At 42.3% G+C, this 23,985-nt stretch overlaps 1 protein-coding gene across 4 annotated transcripts in view; it reads right to left on the bottom strand.

The window, feature by feature from the left end:
• ARHGEF37 (Rho guanine nucleotide exchange factor 37) overlaps nucleotides 1-23,985 on the bottom strand; it is an 85,085-nt gene that overhangs the window by 47,372 nt on the left and 13,728 nt on the right. Inside the window, exon 1 of one of the 4 annotated variants that reach the window (XM_033180535.1) lies at nucleotides 6,437-6,715. The exons of the other annotated variants lie outside the window; for them this stretch is intronic. The gene's annotated coding sequence lies outside the window, so the exon portion shown is untranslated. Of the gene's footprint in view, nucleotides 1-6,436; nucleotides 6,716-23,985 lie in introns of those variants that run through there. 4 annotated transcript variants of the gene reach the window in all.

The following is a 23,985-nucleotide window of genomic DNA, read 5'->3' as shown; positions in this document are numbered from 1 at the left end:
ACAATACAAAAAAATTAGCCGGGCATGGTGGCACACGCCTGTAATCCCAGCTACTCAGGAGGCTGAGGCAGGAGAATCGCTTGAACCCAGGAGGCGGAGGTTGCAGTCAGCTGAGATCATGTCACTGCATTCCAGCCTGGGCGACAGAGTGAGACTTTGTCTCCAAAAAAATAAATAAATAAATAAAGGGAGGGAACACCTACAGAAACAAGAATGTGCACATAGGGACCCTGGCTACTGAGCGTGGTTTATAAAGATAGAAACCATAGTCAGAAGGGAGGATCCTGTACAAAGAGCTTCCAGAACTCTAAAACCCCCGAAAGAGCTGGAATCAACAAAATTAGAAGGATAACTTCCAAAGTCCCATCCCTACTATCACTGCCAAGCATATTTTAAGACTGATGTTCAGAAGAAGAGAGAGGCACACTATATGGTGTGCAGTGTTTTCCTCTCCTTAGTCCTAAAGATTGATTGTGAGAGGTACGGTGAAGGTTAGGAGCCCAGGCCCTGGAGCCAGAAAAACCTCATTTCAAATGCTGATTCTGCAATTCATTAGCTGGCTTTCCTAGGATATTTACATAACCTTTCTTACTGAGTTGTTATAAGATTTCTTAAGATAATCCAAGTAAAATATTTAATAGAGTGCCTGATACATGGTAAACTCTCAATTATAGCAGCCATGGTTTTGTGCTTCTATTACTGTTAAATTGGAAAGGGTAGCATTACCATTGATCAGATCTATGAAGTTGTCTAAAGAACGTGGCTGATCTAGATGCATAATATTTAAGCAGGTGCCATGAACAGCTAATCGTCATAATAAGAACTATATATCAGAGCCTTACTGAGAATAAGGCTAATACCATAGAAATAGAACTGAGAGACTGAGAGAGAGACTGAAATGATGGCATGATTCATTTCAGCCATGATAGAGACAGATTCCCTTTTTCATATGAGCAAATACATTTTTATTCCTCATCCTCCTTTTGCCTAAGCCACTCTGAGTAGATTTCTGCCACTTGATTAAAACAAACAGTTCATTAGCCCTTAGAAAGGGAAACAGAGATCACTTGGAGTCAGCATAGGTTAATTTAATAAACACTGGTCATGCCAGAGTTTCCTCATTCTCTTACTGACAGTCAACTAGATCAGTAGATCAAAGGAATGCTGTAGTCCAGTGTATCTGATCCAGGAAGGTATTGTCAGTCTCTTGTGACATACTTATACATATGGAGTAAGAGGCAGTGGTGGAGGCTGACGTAGAGGGCAGAGACAGGACAGTAATAAGGACTAAAAACTGATAAAACTACTAAATTCAAAGAGTGTTGATCAGTGTCCACCTCTGGACTCTGTTTTGTTTTATTAAAGTATCTACTAATTTGTTCTTTCCATCTCTGAGGCCATCTGGGTCTAAACCTCCACCACCTTTCTCCTGGACTGGTACAACAGCTTCCTGACTGGATACACAGCATCAGAGTGGAGTGGTCTTTTAAAAACATAAAATTGGGCCGGGCATGGTGGATCACACCTGTAATCCCGGCACTTTGGGAGGCTGAGGTGGGCAGATCACCTGAGGTCTGGAGTTTGAGACCAGCCTGGCCAACACTGGCGAAAACCCATCTCTACTGAAGATTAAAGAAAAAAAATTAGCCAGGCATGGTGGTGCATGCCTATAGTCCCAGTTTGGGAGGCTGAGGCAGGAGAATCACTTGAACCTGGGAGGCGGAAGTCACAGTGAGCTGAGATAGTGCCACTGCACAGCCTGAGCAACAGAGCAAGACTCCATTTCAAAAACAAAAACAAAAAACAAAAAAACATAAAATTGGTCACTTTACTTCTCTGCTTGAAACCCAGACAAGTCTACCCCTGACTTCCATCATCCTTCAAAGAACCACTCCTTTCCTGTGATAATTGTTTTATTTATTCTATTTGTTTTATTACTCAAAGTTTCATCCAATATAATGTAAACTCCGTGAGGGCAGGGATCATGTGTCTATTATTCATCAGTGCATTACCTAGCGTGCACTGTAGATCTAGCATATAGTTGGTGCTCAATTAATTGAATTAATGAATGAATGACATGGGCAAACACTGGCAGAATAAAGATCAAATTGTCAATGACATTGTTGCAACTGGAGTTAGACTGATATGATCATACATGACTCTTGGCTCTTCTTGCAAGCCATCAAAAAGTTTGAGGTCAGGTATGGAATATCAACTCCCTTTGAATTTTATATGAAATGAAAAATACAAGCCAGGCACAGTGGCTCACACTTGTAATTCCAGCACTTTGGAAGGCCAAGGCAAGCGGATCACTTGAGGTCAGGAGTTCGAGACCAGCCAGGTTAACATGGTGAAACCCTGTCTCTACTAAAAATACAAAAATTAGCTGGGCATAGTGGCACACACCTGTAACCCCAGCTACTTGGGAGGCTGAGGCAAGACACTCGCTAGAACCCATGGGGCGGAGGTTGTAGTGAGCCGAGATCACGCCACTGCACTCCAGCCTGGGCAACAGAGCAAGACTCCATCTCTAAATAAATAAATAAATAATACAGTATGCACTATGTGGTAGTATACAACTGTGGTGTTTTTTGCCTGGGGCTTCTTTCTCTCAGAAAAATTATTTTGAGAACCATTCATATGGAAGCATGTATCAATACACCATTACTTTCCATTGCTTAGCAAAATTCTGTTATATGGATAAACCACAATTTGTCTCTTCATACACTGAATAAACAACTGTTTGTTTCCTGTTTCACTACTATAATAAAGCTGGACCTAGGAGTGAAGTTTCTGGATAACATGATAAGTGTATATTTAACTTTATAAGTTAAGCGTGTATTTAAGATCTTTTTAAAAGTGGTTGTACCATTTTACATTGCAACCAGTGGTATATAAGAGTTCCAGTTCCTCTACCTTCTGGTCAACATTTGGTAGAGCCAATCTTTTCATTTTTGCCATCCTAATAGTTATGAAGTGATATTTCACTGTGGTTTTAACATGCATTTCCCTAATGAGTAATGATCTTGAGTATCTTTTCAAGTGGTTATTTGCCACCCGTATATATTCTTTGGACAACATTTTTAAAAAATTGTTTAAATCATGAAAGAGGCTCTTGCTCATTATATATCTAGGTAAACAATATAGAAACATATAAAGAAGACCAGGCATGGTGGCTCATGCCTGTAATCCCAGCACTTTGGGAGGCCAAGGCAGGCAGATCACCTGAGATCAGGAGTTCAAGACCAGCCTGGCCAACATGATGAAATCCTGTCTCTACTAAAAATACAAAAATTAGCCAGATGCGGTGGCACATGCCTGTAATCCCAGCTACAATCCCAGCTACTCAGGAGGCTGAGGCAGGAGAATCACTTGAACCCAGGAGGTGGAGGTTATTATGAGCAGAGATCATGCCATTGTACTCTAGTCTGTGCAACAGAGCAAGACTCCATCTCAAAAAAAAAGAAAAAGAAAAAGAAAAATAAACATATAAAGAAGAGTTCATAGTCAAATTAGAAAAAACATTCTAATATTTTAGAAACTACTGTGAAACAAAATAGAGCCACAGAGCCAAGAAGGGAAGGAATTTTCCAAGTCACTGTGCTTACAGAAAAGGACTTCTCTGTGTTGAGAAATAAATGATTGGAATTGAGGCAGAAAGAGAGCAACAGACATCCTCTTGCCCCATACACAGATAGACATACACATTCTCTCTCTCTTTCCTGGAGGAAAAACTCCCCTTTATAAATACATGGAGAGGACATGTGTCTTAACTCAAATCAAATAGCAACTATTTGTCCTTAGCCTTATTTCCCCAGCTCTATTTGGAAGGCTTAAAAAGTTCTTCCAAAAGAGGAAGGAGACAACACAGTATCTTTTTTAAAGCAGTTATTTTTATAGATAAGTGGGCCTGCCCAGGCTGTGTCATCACAAGTTTGGATCCATAGATTTAAAGTTCTCAAGCCTTCCAGTATTAGGGAATTAAGAAAATAATAACAATTATTAGAATTATAAAATTCTCTGGGCGCAGTGGCTCGCACCTGTAATCCCAGCACTTTGGAGGCTGAGGTGGGAGGATCACTGGCATCCAGGAATTCATGACCAGTGTGGGCAATATAGCAGGACCCTGTGTCTACAAAATGTAAAAAATTAGCCAGGTATGGTGGCATATGCCTGTAGTCCCAGCTACTCAGAAAGCTGAGGCAGGAGGATTGCTTGAACCTGGGCGGTTGAGGCTGCAGTGAGCTGTGACTGCACCACTGCACTCAGCCTGGGTGACAGAGCAAGGAGACCCTGTCTCGAAATAAACAAATAAATAAACAAATTATTTAGCCTACCAATAAACAAGCAATAGGCTTTGGACCGTCAAGCTCTACAAAGGCCATTTTGCTTCTGTTACAGCACACAAAAACACATTCCCTACCTCATTAGTTAAATAAAAAGCCATTTATTTGATCTAGGGCAGAATCAACCAAGGAGCTATTTACCACAGTAATCTGCTGATCCAAGAGGGATGTAAGCCAACTGCCAGCAACTCCTATTCCCTGGCAGAAATTCAGCTGAGGCTCTATTGCTGGGCAAGGGTGGGTGCTGCTCAGGTCCCAGTTTATGTCCTCTTTCCTCTGATTTAAAAACAAACTCTATAGGCCAGGCACTGTGGCTCACGCTTGTAATCCCAGCACTTTGGGAGGCCAAGGTGGGTGGATTGCCTGAGCTCAGGAGTTTGCAACCAGCCAGGGCAACACGGTGAAATCTTGTCTCCACTAAAATACAAAAAATTAACCAGGCATAGTGGCATGTGCCTGTAGTCCCAGCTACTTGGGAGGCTGAGGCAGGAGAACTGCTTGAACCTGGGAGGTGGAGTTTGCAGTGAGCCAAGATCATGCCATTGCACTCCAGCCTGGGAGACAGAGCGAGACTCTGTCTAAAAAAACAAAAAACAAAAAAACTCTATAGGTGTTGACCCCATTTTGAAAGAGGTAAGTGAAGCCCAATAAACACTCCTTGTTACAGTATCTGGTAGTTTCTACTTTCAGCTTTTGACTTGGAGTCAAATATTGAGGGTAGTGTCTTGCCGCACCCTTATTTAGGATACCATCACGAAGGTATGTGGTGTGGTCTATAAGTCACAATAGGGCTGACTTTATTTTTTCATGTTTATACTTTTTTTAATTGTATTTTATTTCAGATACAACCCAATTTCTTCCAGGTCATCACCCTTTCCTAACTAGCACAGTTTTGATTCACTGGGTTTTGTGTGTCATCACTTTTTAAAAAATTAATGCATAATAATAATTAATAACAGATGTACATAGTTTCAGGGTACCTGTGATACTTTAATATATTTATAAAGATCAAATCAGTGTACTTGGGATAGCCATCACTTTAAATATTTGTCTTTTCTTTATGCTAGAACCATTCAAATTATTCTCTTCTAGCTATTTTGAAATATACAATAGATTATTGTAAACTATAGTCACCCCATAATCTTCAGCACTTTTATTGAGCATATATTATGTCAGGCACTGGCCTTTACGTTCATTCTTAAGTCTGACAATAACCTGGAGGATGAAGCAGATACTCTTATCCCCAGTCTACACATAAAACTGTGCCTTGAAGAGGTTAAACTTTGCTTTCCGGATCACACAGCTAGCTGTCTGGAGGCACGGCAAGTACTCCTCCACCAGCTGCCTCCCTTCAAAGGAGCAAAGAAAGTGCTCTGAAACCACCCTGCCTGAGTGCCAGCCTGCAGGAATTCATGTCAAATCTCAAACTGCGTACAAGGCTTTCTGTGAACCCTTCTACGGGGAGTGGACATAGATCTCTAAGGGGTCAGGGACCCCCAGAAGGTTAAGAACCAGTGCCTGGGCAGGCTGTCCGCTTCCCCACTGTAAGTTTCTGGCGTTCAGAAGCCGGACGTTCTGACTTCTAGTCCCAGCTTTGGCACCACTTTTCTGAGGGACCTTAGCCAAGTCACCTCACCTATGGATCACGGATTTCTGTTCTCTTTTTTCCTGGCCTTGACTGTCTATTCATAATTATATTTTGCTTGGCAAGGATTCTTTACCATTGTTTGCATTTTTCCATTGTTACAATGTATGCATTCTTACTGAAAGCTGTCTCAAATCCTGCACGGAAGAAGGCAGAGAGAAACAGGAACAAAGAATAATAATGTTTTTCCTGGCCCGCTTACCTCCCTGGGCCTCAGTTTCCCACCTGTAAAACGACTAAGGTAGGCCACATGGACCAGGTGGTTTACATTCCCATAAGGCTCAAGACACAAAGGTAGTTACCAAGCAAGTTGAGACCCAGGAGGTCGTCGCATCCTGCCTTTCTCTGACCCACCTCCCTTTTCTGATCCTACCAGCAGCTGTTTCCTGCACCCCTCCCCGGCCCCATCCTGCTTGACCAGGCCCCAGTCGCCCGGCGGACTCACCCGCGCGCGCAAGGTGCCTGCCGGCGCTCACGCACGGAGCTTGGCCGCCCGGGAGACAGCGCAGCTGGGGCGGGAGGAGTGCGTCGCCCAGCTGCCCGCAACCACGCCGCTCCGCGCGGCTGTGCCCACCGAGGGCGCTGGCGGGCGCAGCTATGCCCACGCTGCTGCCTGCGTGCGTACGCCGCGAGGGGGTGGCTGGTCCCCAGCCTTTGTTAATTGTCTTTCTGGAGCCAGGTTGTTTTCTGTTCGCCGCTCCCGGAGTCAGTCCCGGCCGGCTCGGAACCGTGCCCTGGCTGGCAGCCAACATGAAGCATTGCAGGCGGAGTTTAGCTACGTGCCAGCACCCAACCTCCCGCGGCCTCTCATTAAGCCACCTTCTCCGCTGGCTCGTCATCCCGAAAACAGGAGCCGGCATTTAGGCCACCCGGTGGGAATGCTGACCCGGATATTATTGGATACCTGTGCTCCTGCCCGAATCACCGAACTTTAGGGCTGGGCCTCGATTTAATTCTGAGTGTTGGCTGCCGAGGAGCCCTTGGTTCGTGCCCCAGCTCTCCTGGGAGCCCTGCACAACCTTAGCCAAGTCGGCCAGTCTCTTCCATGACATGACGGTGTTGGTCCATTCTTTCACTCTACTGGGAGCAAGACACTGTTCTGGGCACAGAGAACTCAACAGTTAACACGATAGACAAAGTCCTGGCCTTCTTGGGCTTCTGTCCTAGACACTAAACCCACCATTGAAAGTGATAGTTGCTATGAAACGCATGTAAAGTTTCATATCGGGGCAACCAAACCTTGTTTGTAGCGTCAGGAATGGACTAGATTAGCTTTTCTCATTCTGCCAGTTCTTTTATTCTTAGTTTCATTTTTAAGGCTTAATTTAGGGCTTATTATTTATTATTACTGCTGGTAGCAGTCGTATTGCTTACTAAGGGCCAGGCACTATACTAAATGTTTTACTTGTACTGTCTCAATTATCTCATTCACAATTTCTCCAAGAGATGGGTATCATTATTATCCTCATTTTCAAGAGAGAGAAACTTGAGCTACAGAGGTGAAAATAACTTGCCCACGACACACAACCACTAAGTGACAGGGCCAGTATTCGAATTCAGACTACCTGAGGGTTCAGGGTGCTTAACCACCACTCTACACCCATAAAAACATGAAAACCAGAATAATGTCTTCTCTTGAATGTGACAGATGAGGGCAACTGAAGGGGAGAGGGGTTGTTTAGCTTGCAGAAGAGAAAAACCAAGGGTGCCGGGCGCGGTGACTCACGGCTGTAATCCCAGGACTTTGAGAAGCTGAGGCGGGCAGATCACGAGGTCAAGAGATCGAGACCATCCTGGCCAACATAGTGAAATCACATCTCTACTAAAAATACAAAAATTAGCTGGGCGTGGTGGTGCATACCTGTAATCCCAGCTACTTGGGAGGCTGAGGCAGGAGACTCGCTTGAACCCTGGAGGCAGAGGTTACAGTGAGCCAAGATCGCGCCACTGGACTCCAGCCTGGCAACAGAGCAAGACTCCGTCAAAAAAAAAAAAAAAAAAAGAAAAGAAAAGAAAAAAAAAAAAAAGAAAAGCAAGGGAAGGGGAAGTTGAGGACTTTTCAAAAAAGTAGACCTATGGATTAGACCTAACGTACATGACCTTAGAGGCTTCCAGGATGCAGAAAACTATAAGGAAATGCATTGCAATTTAATATGTAAGGAAAAACTTTTCTAACAATTAGAGTATTTCAAAAATAACATCAGTTGGTGGGGCACGGTGGTTCACGCCTGTAATCCCAGCACTTTGGGAGGCCAAAGAAGGTAGATCACTTGAGGTCAGGAGTTCGAGGCCAACCTGGCCAACATGTTGAAACCCCGTCACTACTAAAAATACAAAAATTAGCTGGGCATGGTGGTGGGCACCTGTAATCCCAGCTACTTGGGAGGCTGAGACAGAAGAATCGCTTGAACACTGGAGGCGGAGTGCAAGCTTCACTTGCAGTGAGCCAAGATTGCACCACTGCACTCCAGCCTAGGCGACAGAGCGAGACTCTGTCCCAAAAATCATAATAATAATAACATTAGTTGCCTGCAGAGTATATCCTGTCACTAAAAGTAAACATTCAAGCAGAGGAGCTTGTTAGGGATGCTTCAAAGAAAAGTCAGGTGCAAATTAAAAACTGATTGAGGTGATCTCTAAAGTTCCCTTCAATGCTGATATTTTGTCTATTCTAACCTACTGATAAAGAAACTAACTGAGTCCTAGAGTGGCTAAGTGGCTTGTCCAAAGTCAGCTGGGAAGTGAAGAGCTGACCCCAAAGCTGAGTCTGATTCCTAGATCAGACTTCCTGATTGTTTCCAGGTGAGGGTCTTGTGAGTGCTCAATGCCTCAGTTCACACTCCTGTAAAGTGTGTATGTGCCTGACCAGTTTTTCCTGAATGTATGAAATAATCTGCTTTACATGTTTTACTTGGCATTTTTTTTTCAGAAGTATGTGATGGAATACTTTGCACTTCTAATGTGTGCCCATCTTCCTTGCTTGTGTTGAGTATTCTGTGGTTTTAGATGTGTCAACACTCCCCGGGGCAACTGCTGTATTATAGGATCCCAAGTATTTATTTGGCAATTTAAGGAGACCAAAATAAGCTGGATGATATTTTTCATTTGAAACTGATGTTTATTTGATTCTATTTTAGGACTCAGTTATTTTGAGTGGCATTTCTAATGCGCTGCCACTAACTCCACCATCTTTCATCCTAGTGACACGGATCTTGAGCAGCAATCTACTTGTTGATTTTAGAAGGGGCATTATTTTCTCAATCCTCTGGAGAGCTGTTGGTTTGCTTTTGACTGGAAACCTCTAACAAAGGAATCTATGTGATTTCTAGAACATTTACAAAGAAATGAACATCACCTTGCCCTCAGTGACACAAATCAAAGATAAAAGGGTTCCCTTTCACTTCTACTTTCGATAGAGCGATCCATTTTTAAATTTTATGTATTTTGAAAAGAAAATACATTTGCCAGTTCAAAATTCAAAAGTATACTGTCAGGGTTAGCTTATTGATCTTTAGATTCCCCTTATTGCCTGGCATAATGCCTTGTGCATAGTAGGTGCTGAATAAGTGTTTGTTGAATGGGTGGATGAGTGAGTGTGAAGACGTTGTAGGAGGCAAAGAAAGAGGTGGATAAGGGTGGGGCAGCAGATATTTGAGAGTCAAGAGACAACAGCCCCTTTCCCTGGTATTTCTTCTTTTGCCTGAGGTGTATGGGCCTTAAAGTGAGCCCTCACAGAACTCCTAGACCAGTTGCAAATTTGACCATGACTTTATTAAGGGATTTTTACTCAAATAAGCAGCATTGGAGTCTTTCGGGTTGCACATTACCTAAAGACTAGCTACTAGCCAGAGTCCATGGTTGCAAACAACAAAAGCTGATTCTGGTTAACCAAAGCAGAAAAGGAATTTCTTGAAAGAGTATTGAGGAGCTGAAAGAATCAGTAGAAAGGTTAGAGAACTGGGTTAGTAATATAGACAGGCACCATGGGAGGCCAGGTGGCCAGACCCACAGAGGAGACCATGCCAGAGGAAGGATGCTTCTGCTGGACACTGGCAATGCCACTGGCCCTGCCATTCAGGCTCTGGTCCTGGGGACTGGATGCCATAGATGACCTAGCTGCCGTTATTGGTACTGAATATTGAATGTCACCACCACTGAAATTCACTAAAATTTACTGAATGAACTTTACACATTGCCTGCTTCTCTTCACTCTTCTTTCCAGAATCATAATCAGCGAACACCGATACCAAGTTCTTTTGGCTTCCATGAATGAGATCCAGGGCCCTGCTTTACACAATGTCCTGTTTCCCAAATGCATCATGGTAACATGGAGGCTGGGCAACCAGGAAAATGACAAATGTCCACATAGCAATCATCTTCTAATAATGTGTAGGCCCCAAACTAAAACGATTGAAGAATATAATCTGTATAATGTGCTTAATACAGCAACTGAGCTGAACTCTCAAAACCTGGAGAAGTGGGTGCTACGTTTGTTTCTCAACCTTTTACAATTTTAGCTAATCAGAGAACTTCTTTATAGCACTAATACTTTCTTCCCATACCATTTTTTTTTAATCATTAGGATCACTTGCAGTTCCAGAGGTAAGCAAAGGAAGGTGGAGAAGAAAGAAGTAAGTTGTGCCAAATGTGTACTTAGCACCACAATACAGGCAATGCTATGAGTCAAGTAAATATATTTTTCTGATAAATTTTTTTAAAGCTGTCTACCTCTTTTAGAGTCTCAGTCTTGGGATCATATCTATTTTTTTATTCTACTTTGTAAAATCTAGCATTCTTTCCATAGTAATAATGAAAATAGGTGCTACTTATTGAGTGCCTAATACATGTCAGTAATGTTTCATAGATTGGTTCTAATCCTGACAATCATCCTATATGACAGATATTATTCACATCTTACAGATGATGAAATTGAGGCCCAGAAAGATTAAGTAACTTGTCCAAGATGACATAGCTCATAGGTGACTGGGATTTGAAGCCAAGTCTACTACTATACCACAGTGTCTCTCATGTGGTTGCTTTCTGCAAAGATCTCTATAACCATGTGAAAAGTGTATTCTACTAAGTCTAGAACATAAGTTTTGAGAATTATTTCTTCTGTCTCCTGAGATACCAATTTTTTTTTTTTTTTTTTGGAGACAGAGTCTCTCACTCTATTGCCCAGTCTGGAGTGCAGTGGCACGATCTCGGCTCACTGCAACCTCTGCCTCCCAGGTTCAAGCGATTCTCCTGCCTTGGCCTCCCTAGTAGCTGGGATTATAGGCATGCACCACCACACCCGGCTAATTTTTGTATTTTAATAGAGATGGGTTTTCCACCATGTTGTCCAGGCTGGTCTCAAACTCCTGACCTCAGGTGATCCACCTGCCTCACCTCCCAAAGTGCTGGGATTACAGGTGTGAGCCACCATGCCCAGTTCCGCGATATCAATCTGTAAGAAATACAAGTCAAGAAATTATTGGTTGGCCAGGCATGATGGCTCACGCCTGTAATCCCAGCACTTTGGGAGGCAAGGTCAAGAGATTGAGACCATCCTGGCCAACATGGTGAAACCCCGTCTCTACTAAAAATACAAAAATTAGTTGGTCATGGTGGTGCACACCTGTAGTCCCAGCTACTCAGGAGGCTGAGGTAGGAGAATTTCTTGAACCCGGGAGGTGGAGGTTGCAGTGAGCCGAGATTGCGCCAGTGCACTCCAGTCTGGTGACAGAGTGAGATTCCATCTAAAAAAATTAATAATAAAAAGAAAAGAAATTATTGGTTGCCGTGTCTTTAGCAGAATTAAACATTTATCACATAAATTTAGCAGCCTCATTACTAATGTACAATAATTTTTATACCAAGAGTGTCTGCTTTATTGAGCCTATAAGCCAGGCATTGTGCTAGATGATTCTAAAAGGTAAGTATTACCATCTTCTTTTTACAAATGAGAAACCTGAAAATTTGAGAGATTCAGAAGCTCACACAGGCCTCGCTACTAGGAAATGGCAGAACTGGGGCTGAAACCTCAGTAGTATGACTTCAAAGCCTGCATTTCTTCCAGCATCTCCTACCCTCTCTGGCCCTATTTTACAATTTGGTTGTTTGCTTGCTTGCTTTTGAGACAGAGTCTCGCTTTGTCACTCAGGGTGGAGTGCAATGGCATGATGCTAGCTCACTGCAACTTCTGCCTCCTGAGCTCAGGAGATTCTCATGCCTAGGCCTCCAGAGCAGCTGGGATTTCAGGCATGTGCCACCATGCCCAGCTAATTTTGTATTTTCAGTAGAGATGGGATTTCACCATGTTGGCGAGGCTGGTCTCGAACTCCTGACTTCAGGTGATCTGCCCACCTTGGCCTCCCAAAGTGCTGGGATTAAAGGCATGAGCCTCCTCATCTGGCCTGTTTTACATTTTGTATTGAAAACCACCACTTGGCCAGGTGCCAACACGCCCAGCTAATTTTTTGTATTTTTTTGTTGAGGGAGGGGGAGCAGGAGTTCACCTTGTTGCCCAGGCTAGTCTCGAATTCCCTCAGCTCAAGCAATCTGCCCAGCTACTTAGGATGCTGAGGCAGGAGAATTGCTTGAACCCGAGAGGCAGAGGTTGCAGTGAGCTGAGATTGCATCACTGCACTCCAGCCTGGGCGACAGAGCAAGAGCCTGTCTCAAAAAAAAAAAAAAAAAATACTCCTTTGGTTGCAGTGACGGAAATCCAACTTATCCCAAAACTACAATGTCCAGTAGAGGAAAGGACCATCTCTACCTTGTGTCTCTTCAAGAGAGGACGCCCCTTGAAGAAGCTCTCCAGCAGACCCTTCCTCATGTCTCATTGCTTAGAATAGTATCCCGTGTGCATACCTAAACCAATCACAGGCCTAGGTGGATGAAGACCCAAGATTGGGTCAGTCCCCTGAGCATGGAGTCATGTAGTCTTAACAAAATTGGGATCTTGTTGGGTAAGAGGAAAGAAAAAGGGGAATGCTCTTAGGTAGGCAGCCAACGGTGTCTGCTACAACAGGGAGTTGGCAATTCTACAGTGAAATTAAGGAGCCAAAGATAAGGTGACCTTGCCTACCGAGTCTGTAAAGAAACATTTCTTACCAGGAAAATGAAAAGTTGTATTGGACAGAAAGTACAGACAAGGCATAACAATATGAAACTAGCTTGTGTTTTCCAGAAACTGCAGGCACTTCATTATAAGTGGATTGAATGATCTGCATGGATTGTTCAGTGACAGACAAGACTGGAGGCATAAGCAGACACCAGATCGTGGAGGGCATGGGCGCCATACTCAAGAATTTAAATGCAATCTGTAGGTAATGGGGGAGCCATTGAAGAATGAGGACAGAATAATATTATTTAATTCTAGAAAGATCGGCCAGGCGCGGTGGCTCAAGCCTATAATCCCAGCACTTTGGGAGGCCGAGACGGGCGGATCACGAGGTCAGGAGATCGAGACCATCCTAGCTAACACGGTGAAACCCCGTCTCTACTAAAAAATACAAAAAACTAGCCGGGCGAGGTGGTGGGCGCCTGTAGTCCCAGCTACTCGGGAGGCTGAGGCAGGAGAATGGCGTGAACCCGGGAGGCGGAGCTTGCAGTGAGCTGAGATCTGGCCACTGCACTCCAGCCTGGGCGACAGAGCGAGACTCCGTCTCAAAAAAAAAATTCTAGAAAGATCATCTGTCCAGAGAGTGGAAAATGGATCCCAGAAGACATAAGGCTGACATGATAAATCATTTAGGAAGTTGTAGTATTCAGCCAAGGGAGAGACAAAGCCTAGGATTAAGGCTGCAGAGATAGTAAGGTAGAAGGGGAGAAAGTAACAGTAAAACTTTGATGGAGTATCTATAGAATTTGGTGACCTATGGGATGTAAGGGGATGAGTACCTGGGCTGACTCTGGGATTTCTGTCTTGGATAGTCAGATGGATGATGGATAAGATAAATTTTGGGCTAGCTGATGCCTGTGCTATGCAAGTGAAGGTGTCAACGGGAAGATGGACGTAAGGTACTGAGAGAGGGAAGTTTGGATTGGCAACATAGACTAGGAGGTCACTGGCATATCCATTGTACATGAAGCCATAAGATGAATGAGATCACCCTAGGAAAGCAGTAAATGCATGAAAAGAAGAGGGCTAAGGCCAAAGAACTGATGAACACAACCAAGGGGCAGGCAAAGAAAGGGGAGCCAGCAAATAATGAGATGGAGCAGTCAGATAGACCTGTGAGGAGACCCCGCCTTTTAGTGAACTTCCGGATAGACAATATCCTCCAACTTCTGTGTTTCAGTCTGGTCCCATACCATCAAGATAAAATTATAGTTGAAATTCTGGATCAATACCCTTCCAAGTATTGTCTGAATGATTGTAATATTGAATTTTTATTTATTGGTTTCTAGATGAAAGTCTCCTCTGTTAGTGCACCTCTGCTAGAAACTGCATGAGAAAAAAGTCTAGTGAAAAAGAAACTCCCTCTCTTGAAACATGCATTCAGTTCCTTGGAATACAGTCTTAAGGTCTTGTCGCTACAGATTTAATGATCTGCCATTGTGTGGATTGTGTGGGCAAGGATAGAAATAATTTATAAGGATGCAAGTTGATACGACCATTTTCACTCAGATATTTCATTTCTATTAATTTATCCTATCACACAAAGCGTGTAAAGATATTTTTATAAGGACGTTTATTATGACTTAAAAAACATCCAAGTGAAAAGTTAAAAATAGTCCATATAACTATCAACAGGATACTGGTTAATAAATCCCTATGTTCATTCACACAATGGAACACTATGCAGCCAATAAGAACAAGGTTAATCTATGAGTATTGACACGTAACGATATCTATGCTATAGATATGATACACTGTGAACTTTACAAAACAGGTTGTAGGCCATATATTTATATATATGTATAAATATATATGGTGCATGTATAATCTACTGAATCATTCAACAGATATTATTGAAGCAGGCACTGTTTTGGGGATACATTAGTAAACAGGACAGAAAAACTTCCTGTCTCATTGAGCTAATGTTCTAGTGAAGGAGGTAAAGTCAATAAAAGAGTAAACACACACACACACAAAATTTTAGATACTAATACATGCCATGAAGGAAAATAAAGCAAGGTAAGAAATTGAAGGGTAACTGGGTATTGAGTGGGTATGGGTAAGCGGATATTTTAAAAATTTGGTCAAGAAAAGTGCTCCTATGGAGAGAACATTTTAGCAGTGACTGGAATGAAGTAAGGGAATGTATTAGGGTTCTCCAGAGAAAAAGAACTAACAGGGTGTATATAATAAACAGAGAGGTTTATTTTGGGGGATTGGCTAATGTGATTATGAGACTTGGAATGCTATGGTTTGGATACAGTTTGTTTGTCCCTACCAAAACTCATGTTGAAATGTGTTCCCCATGTGGTGGTGTTGGGAGGTGGGGCCTAATGAGAAGTGTGTGGAATATGGAGGCTTTACCCTCATGGGTGTCTTGGTACCATCCTCAAGGTAGTGAGTAAATTCTTACTCTGGTGGGACTGGATTAGTTCTTGCAGGAATGGATACGTTCCTGTGAGAGTAAGTTGTTATAAAGCCAGGATGCCCTTTGGGTTTTCTCTCTTTGCATGTGTCTACTTCCGCTTTGACCTTTTCTGCCAGATTATGACACAGCACAGAAGTCCTTGCCAGAAGCCAGGGCCATGCCTTTGAACTTCCGAGCCTACAGAATTGTGAGCTAAATAATTTTTTTTTTTAAAATAAATTACCTAGCCTTAGGTGTTCTTTCATAGCAACACAAAATGGACTAAGATACTTGGTAAGTCCAAAATCTGCAGTGTAGGCCGGCAGGCTGGAGATTCAGGGAAGAGTTGTAGTTTCAGCCCAAACACAGTTTGGCAGAATTCCTTTTTGCTTGGAAGAGGTCAGTCTTTGTTCTCTTAAGGCCTTTAACTGAGTAGATAAGGCCTACGCACATTATGGAGGACTTTTTACTCAAGGTCCACTGATGTAAAGGTTAATCTCATCCAAAAACACTTTCACAGAAATATCCAGAATAATGTTTGACCAAATATCTGGACACTGAGGCCCAGCCAAGTTGATATCTTAACCCTCATAAGTCCATCACTTGTCAGCTTGGTACCCATATGCATCTTCGTAAACCATAATCCCAGATAAAGACAATAACAAGTTCATACTTCCACCTGATACTACACACCGTTCTGCATACAACTGAAAATGCACCAACCCTTTCCCCAGAAGAGAATGCAAAGTCCTTGGGTAATGTTTACTTGTCTCCTTGATAGCCTGTAACTTAAATACTACCATGTAAAGTTAACAATATTTACATACTATGATATCAAGTCAATACACCCTATGTTACGTAAGAGGATAAAAGGAAGAAGAAACAAACTATATATTTACTCCATATAGATAACCAGTTTTCCCACCATCACTGGTTGAAAAGACTTTCTTTTCCTCCATTGAATTGCTTTGATACTTTGCTTGCAAATCAATTGGCCATATAAGGGTGGTTCTATTTCTGGACTCTCTATTCAGTTCAATGTATCAATTTATCTATTCCTATTCCAGTATTACACTATCTTGATTACAGTAGCTTTATATAATAGGAAGTCTTGAAGCCAGGTATTGTAAGACCTCCAAGTTTGTTCTTATTTTTCAGAGTTGTTTTGGCTATGCTAGGTCTTTTGTACTTTCATATAATTTTAAAAATCAGCTTGTCGACATTTTTTAATTTTCACTTTCATATAATTTTAAAAATTAGCTTGTCAACTTTTTTTTTATTTTTGAGACAGGGTCTCACTCCGTCACCCAGGTTGAGTGCAGTGGAGAGATTATAGCTCACTGCAGCCTCGACCTTTTGGGCTCAAGCAGTCCTCCCACCTCAGCCTCCTAAGTAGCACGCACCACCATAACCAGCTAACTTTTTATTTTTTATAAAGACAGGGTCTTGCTATGTTGCCCAAGCTGGTTTCAAACTCCTGAGCTCAAGTAGTGCTCCTGATTCGGTCTCCCAAAGTGTTGGGATTACAGGCGTACACCACCGTGCCTGACCCAGGTTGTCAATTTCTATTTTTAAATAGCCTGCTGTGATTTTGATTAAGATTGAATTTAATCTGTGGATCAATTTGGTGATAAGTGACACTTTAACACTTTTTGAGTCTTCCAATCGATAAACATGCACTGTATCCCCATTTATGTAGGTCTTCTTTAATTTCTCTCAGCAAAGTTTTGTAGTTTTCAGTGTAGAGGTCATATTCAACTTTTGTTGATTCCATAAAATTTTATTTTTGTCTGTAATCCAGCTACTCAGGAGGCTGAGGCACAAGAATTGCTTGAACCTAGGAGGCAGAGGTTGCAGTGAGCTGAGGTTGTGCCACTGCATGCCAGCCTGGGTGAGAGAGAGAGAGAGACTCTGTCTCAAAACAAAACAAAACAAAACTTGGCCAGTCATGGTGGCTCATGCCTGTAATCCCAGCACTTTGGGATGCTAAGGTGGGTGGATCACCTGAGATCAGGAGTTCCAGAGCAGCCTGAACAACATGGTGAAACCCCATTTCTATTAATTACAAAAAATTAGCTGGGCATGGTGGCGCATGCCTGTAATCCCAGCTACTTGGGAGGCTGAGGCAGGAGAATCACTTGAACCTGAGAGGCAGAGGTTGCAGTGAGCCAAGATTATGCCACTGCACTCCAGCCTAGGCAGCAAGAGTGAAACTCCATCTCAAAAAAAACAAAAACAAAAACAAAACAAAATCTAGCCAATTAAACATCTTTATTTTTGTGTACAATGTAAGTTAAACTTTTTTTTTTTTTTGAGATGGAGTCTCGCTCTGTCGCCCAGACTGGAGTGCACTGGTGTGATCTCGGCTCACTGCAACCTCCGCCTCCTGGGTTCAAGCAATTCTTCTGCCTCAGCCTCCTGAGTAGCTGGGACTGAAGGTGTGTACCACTGCGCCTGGCTAAGTTTTGTAATTTTAGTAGAGATGGAATTTCACCATATTGGCCAGGGTGGTCTTGAACTCCTGACCTCGTGATCCACTCGCCTCTGCCTCCCTTGAACTCTTGACCTCGTGATCTGCCTGCCTCTGCCTCCCAAAGTACTGGGATTAGAGGTGTGAGCCACCATACCTGGCCAAACTGTTTTTTTTTTTTTTGAGACGGAGTTTCGCACTTGTTGTCCAGGCTTGAGTGCAATGGCAGGATCTCAGCTCACTGCAACCTCCACCTCCCAGGTTCAAGCGATTCTCCTGCCTCAGCCTCCCAGCAGCCCACCACAATGCCCAGCTAATTTTGTATTTTTTTTTTTTTAGTAGAGATGAAGTTTCGCCATGTTTGTCAGCCTGGTCTCAAACTCCTGACCTCAGATGATCTACCCGCCTCGGCCTCCCAAAGTGCTGGGATTACAGGTGTGAGCCACTGCGCCCGGTAATATAAGTTAAACTTTAATTTTAATTTTCCAACTGTTTGTTGCTAGCATAGAGACATATAACTAATTTAGATATATTGACCTTGTACCTGGAAACCTTGCTAAATTCATTTATTAGTTTTAGTAGGTGTTTTAAAAATTCATGATTTCCTATGTACAAAACCATATCATCTGTGATTAGAGAAAATTTTATTTCATTCTGTCTAATTCTTATGCTTTGTATATCTTTTCTTGCATTATTGTACTGGATGGGAATTACTACTGCATACACATTAGAATGAATAAACATTAAAAATACTAAAAGCATCCAATATAATACAGTACTCCTACTTGGGAAAAAAAGTTTGGCAGTTCTAATAAAGTTAAACATATGGTCAGGCGCGGTGGCTCATACCTGTAATCCCAGCACTTTGGGAGGTTAAGGTGGGCAGATCATCTGAGGTCAGGAGTTGGAGCCAGCCTAGCAAACATGATGAAACCCCTGCTCCATGAAAAACACAAAAATTAGCTGGGCATGGTGGTGCGCACCTGTAATCCCAGCTACTTGGGCAGGAAGCTGAAACTGGAGAATCGCTTGAACTTGGGAGGCAGAGGTTGTAGTAAGCTGAGACCGAGCCACTGCACTCCAGCCGGGGTGACAGAGCAAGACTCTGTCTCAAAATAAATAAATAAGGCTGGGCGTGGTGGCTCACGCCTGTAATCCCAGCACTTTGGGAGGCCGAGGTGGGTAGATCACCTGAGGTCAGGAGTTCAAGACCAGTTTGGCCAACATAGTGAAACCCCGTCTCTACTAAAAATACAAAAATTAGCCAGGCATGGTGGCAGGTGCCTGTAGTCCCAGCTACTCCAGAGGCTGAGGCAGGAGAATCGCTTGAACTTGGGAGGCAGAGGTTGCAGTGAGCAGATCGCACTGCTGCATTCCAGCCTGGGGCGACAGAGTAAGACTCCATCTCAAAAATAAATAGATAAAAATAAATAAACAAAAATAAACAGAAGTTTCTCTTATTAGGACCCAGCAATTCAACTAGTAGGTATTTGACCAAAATAAATGAAAACATGTGCCCACAGAAAGTCATGTACAAAAATGTATATACCTTCTTTATTTATAATAGCCAAAATTTTAAAACCTATATATCCACTTATAGTATAAAGGATAAACTGTGTCACATCCAAAAAACAAAGTACTACTTTACAACAAAAAGAAACAAACTACTAATGTATACAACAACATGAATGCATCTCACATATATTAGGCTGAGCAAAAGAAGCTGGACACAAAGAGCACATACTATATGACTTCATATACATAAATATACATACACAAATGTTTTAGAACAGGGAAAACAAATCTATGATAAAAAAAATCAGAACAGTTGTTATCTCTGAATGGGGAAGTGACTGACTAGGAAAAGACTTATAGGAACTTACTAGAGTGATGGTAATGTATTGTACCTTTTTTTTTTTTTTTTTTTTTTTGAGATGGAGTCTCGCTCTGTTGCCCAGAGTGGAGTGTAATGGCACAATCTCAGTTCACTGCAACCTCTGCCTCCCAGGTTCCAGCAATTCTCCCTGCCTCAGCCTCCCAAGTAACTGGGATTACAGGTGCACGCCACCATGCCCAGCTAATTTTTGTATTTTTAGTAGAGACGGGGGTTTCACCATGTTGGCCAAGCTGGTCTCAAACTCCTGACCTCAGGCGATCTGCCCACCTTGGCCCACCAAAATGCTGGGATTACAGGCATAAGTCACCGCACCTGGCCAATGTACTGTATCTTGATAGGAGTGTGGGATACAAGGTATATGCATTTGTTAAAGCTCAGAGAATTGCACACCTAACATTGTATATTTCTCAGTATGTAAATTTTACCTCAAAACATTGTATAAATAAATACTGAATTTTAATAGGTTTGCTTTCTCAGAGGTACAGGTTAGCAATTCTGAATCTATCTTCTGTACATTTTAGGCTTAAATAAGTGTATTGGCCAGGCTCGGTGGCTCATGCCTATGATCACAGCACTTTGGGAGGCCAAGGCAGGAGTACTCTTTGAGCACGGGAATTCAAGACCAGCCTAGGCGATATGGTGAAACCCTGTCTCTACAAAATAAACAAATAAAAAAATTACCCAAGCGTGGTGGTGCACACCTGTAGTCCCAGCTACTCAGGAGCCTGAGGTGGGAGGATAACTTGAACCAGAGATAGATAGATAGCTAGATAGATAGATAGATAGATAGATAGATAGATAGAGATAATGAGAATCAGGTTTCTGACTGTTGAGGGAAAAAAGTATGTGTGCAAAAGAAGAACACTAGAATGTACCTTGTGAAGTTGGACTGGAATTAGATGCAATATAAACTGATGAGAGAGAGAAAAAGAGGAAGAGATATCTGTTTGCTAAGAGGTCCTAGAAGTAATGACAAACCAATAGAGATAAACACATTTGGCACCCAGATCTTAGTTTCTAAAATACTACCATTCTCCAAGAGGAACCAGGGATCCTCAAAGAAATGGCTGATTCCATGGCTAAGGGAGAGAAAGTACAAGAAGGGTCTGAAACAATTTATGCCAAAAAGAAAGTGTCAAAGAATCAAGGAGACATGTTAAAATAACATAGGAGCCCAAAGGATCAGGAGTCAGCTTGAAGGGGCTTTCACTGACCAAATCTGACATAATTTAGCCATCAAAATAAACATTAACAGGTTATAATCCATTAAGTAAAATAATAATCCATAAGTTCATACTGATATAAATAACTGGATGTATAAAGAAAGAAATGAAGAAGAATATAAAATTCAACTAATAAACATAGAAGGAGTGGTATATTTAGAAAAACCTTAACGGATGCCACAGTGAAAGTTTAGTGTGGAACAGTATATTTATGTAGTCTCAAAATACCTTGCCACACATTACTTATTAACAAACAAAAGGGAAATGGTAGTGGAATAACTTTGTGGACACCACCTTAACCAAAAGATAAAAGCTAATGTTATCAATACTGAGATATGCTGGGCTGGCATAATATAATTTTTGATGTGATCCAAAGGAAAGGACACAATGTTATTTCAGAGGTATTCCTGCCAAAAAGCATAACCTGAATCTCATCATGTACAAACAAACGAAATGCAAATTAAAGGACGTTGTACAGAAAAACTGGTTTGTAGTTTTTAAAAATGTCAAGGTGAAGAAACATAAAAGCTGAAAATTCCAGATTGAAGGAAATTAAGACAACAAGAAATAATACAATGTTTGATCCTGAATTGAATCTTGGACTGGTAAAAAATATAAATCATTATTCAGACAATCAATGAAATCTGAATATGGACTATGGATTAGACAATAGTATTGTATCAATATTAAATTCCTTGAATTTGATAAATTACTACAGTTATAAAGAAAATGTAGTCTTGTTATTAGGAAACATACACTGAAGTATTTAATGAGTAAGTGACATGATTATATATATAATTAGAAGAGATATATATACACACATATATACATATAAAATTGAAAGTGGGGAGTAGAACGACATGTAGTTCTCAGTGAGATAACGGTTCTACTGGATTGACAGAGAAAGCTATAACCATTAACAAGTGAATAAACTGGTCCTTGTCACACACTGGAAGGACAGTGTACTTGAAATTTCATGTCTTGGCTCCTCCACTTACTATCTTTTGTAACTTTGGGCAAGTTAACTAGCCTGTCTTATACTTAGTTTCCTCATTTGTGTGAGCTAGGTATAAAAATCTGGGGTGATAGTAATACCCACAACATAGGGGTTTTTTTGTTGCTGTTGTTGTTTGGTTGGTTTTTGTCGGCGGGGTGGGTGTTGAGACAGAGTCTTGCTCTGTCACCCAGGCTGGAGTGCAGTGGCACAATCTTAGCTCACTGCAACTTCTGCCTCCCAGGTTCAAGTGAATTCTCCTGCCTCAGCCTCCCGAGTAGCTGGGATTACAGGTGCCTGCCACCATGACCAACTAATTTTTGTATTTTTAGAGACAGGGTTTCACCATGTTGGCCAGGCTGGTCTCGAACACTTGACCTCAGGTGATCCACCCACCTCAGCCTCCCAAAGTGCTGGGATTACAGGTGTGAGCCACCGTGCCTAGCCCACATAGGGTTTTTGAAGCTACAGATAAAATACAGTTTCTGGGTCGGGTGCGGTGGTGCAGGCCTGTAATCCCAGCACTTTGGGAGACCAAGGCGGGTGGATCACCTGAGGTCAGGAGTTCGTGATGAGCCCAACTAACATGATGAAACCCTGTCTCTACTAAATATAAAAAAACTGGCCAGGCATGGTGGCACCATGTAATCCAAGCTACTTGGGAGGCTGAGACAGATGAATTGCTTGTACCTGGGAGGTGGAGGTTGCAGTGAGCAGAGATCGCACCATCGCACTCTAGCCTGGGCAACAAGAGGGAAACTCTGTCTCAAAAAAAAAAAAAAAAAAAAAAAATTAGAGTTTCTGACGTTACAAAGCCAAGACCAGATCATGGAATCAGATGTCCTCACCAAGTCACGATGACCATGAAAGGCCCTGTCTGATCAGTAGTATAGTCTAGATCTAGGCTGTAAACCTCATAAGGGCTGGGGCTATCTTTTTTGTTCTTCATTGCAGTCCCAGCACTTAGTACAGTGACTGGTCCAAAGTGGTATTCAATAAATAAGCCCAGTGCTTACAGCCTTAGAGACATGACTAATGGCTGTTATTGCTGGTGGCCACCTAAAAGGCTAGGTATATTTCAATGTCTCTTGGTAGCCAGTATGCTTTTGCCATTCATAAATATTTGTTGTATAGTAGATAGTAGCACTGACCTGGGAATCTGGAAAACTTGACTCTGCCATTATTTTGACTTTGTCCCCTGCTGCCTATGCCTGTCACCCATTAAGCCACAAAATATTTACTAAATACTTATTACCCAGTGTGCTAATGCTGGGGACACAGTGCAGATATAACTGTAACAGGACTTATTCTCTGCTGTCATGGCTCATTGGTCCACATAGCAATTATAATACAGTGAGACGGCACACTACTAGAAGGAAGAACAGGGTGCTTTGGGAATAAATAAAAGGCCCCGTTCTTCTTATCCTGCATACATGAATTGATGTGCCCTAATTTGATCCTTTTCATTTACCTTGTTCTGAAAGCACCATAGGTTTGCTCAATCCCCTAATACTTACCTAGCTCCTCCAATGTTATTTTGGCCTCCTTGACTGTAGCTCCTTCCTGGGTATTTAACATCTGACTGTCCAGATTCAGCTTTCTGGCTGTGCGTGGTGCTAGGCCACAGTAGGCTGGCTAGAATAACAACTACTGATCATATCCTCAAGATGGCAGTATTGTATAACCATTAAGATCATGATGTGGCATGGGTTCATTAACATACCTTGCTGTGCCATACCATGGGATCTATTAAGAGGATGTCTGGGGTTTTGTTTTGTTTTCTGAGACAGTTTCACTCTTGTTGCCCAGGCTGGAGTGCAATGGTGCGACCTCGGTTCACGGCAACCTCCGCCTCCTGAGTTCAGGCAATTCTCCTGCCTCAGCCTCTTGAGTAG

Source organism: Trachypithecus francoisi, unplaced genomic scaffold, assembly GCF_009764315.1.
Source record: "Trachypithecus francoisi isolate TF-2019V2 unplaced genomic scaffold, Tfra_2.0 Lachesis_group2, whole genome shotgun sequence".
NCBI lineage: Eukaryota > Metazoa > Chordata > Mammalia > Primates > Cercopithecidae > Trachypithecus > Trachypithecus francoisi.
The sequence above is the reverse complement of the archived record's forward strand: the minus strand, read 5'-3'. Positions and strand labels throughout refer to the sequence as shown.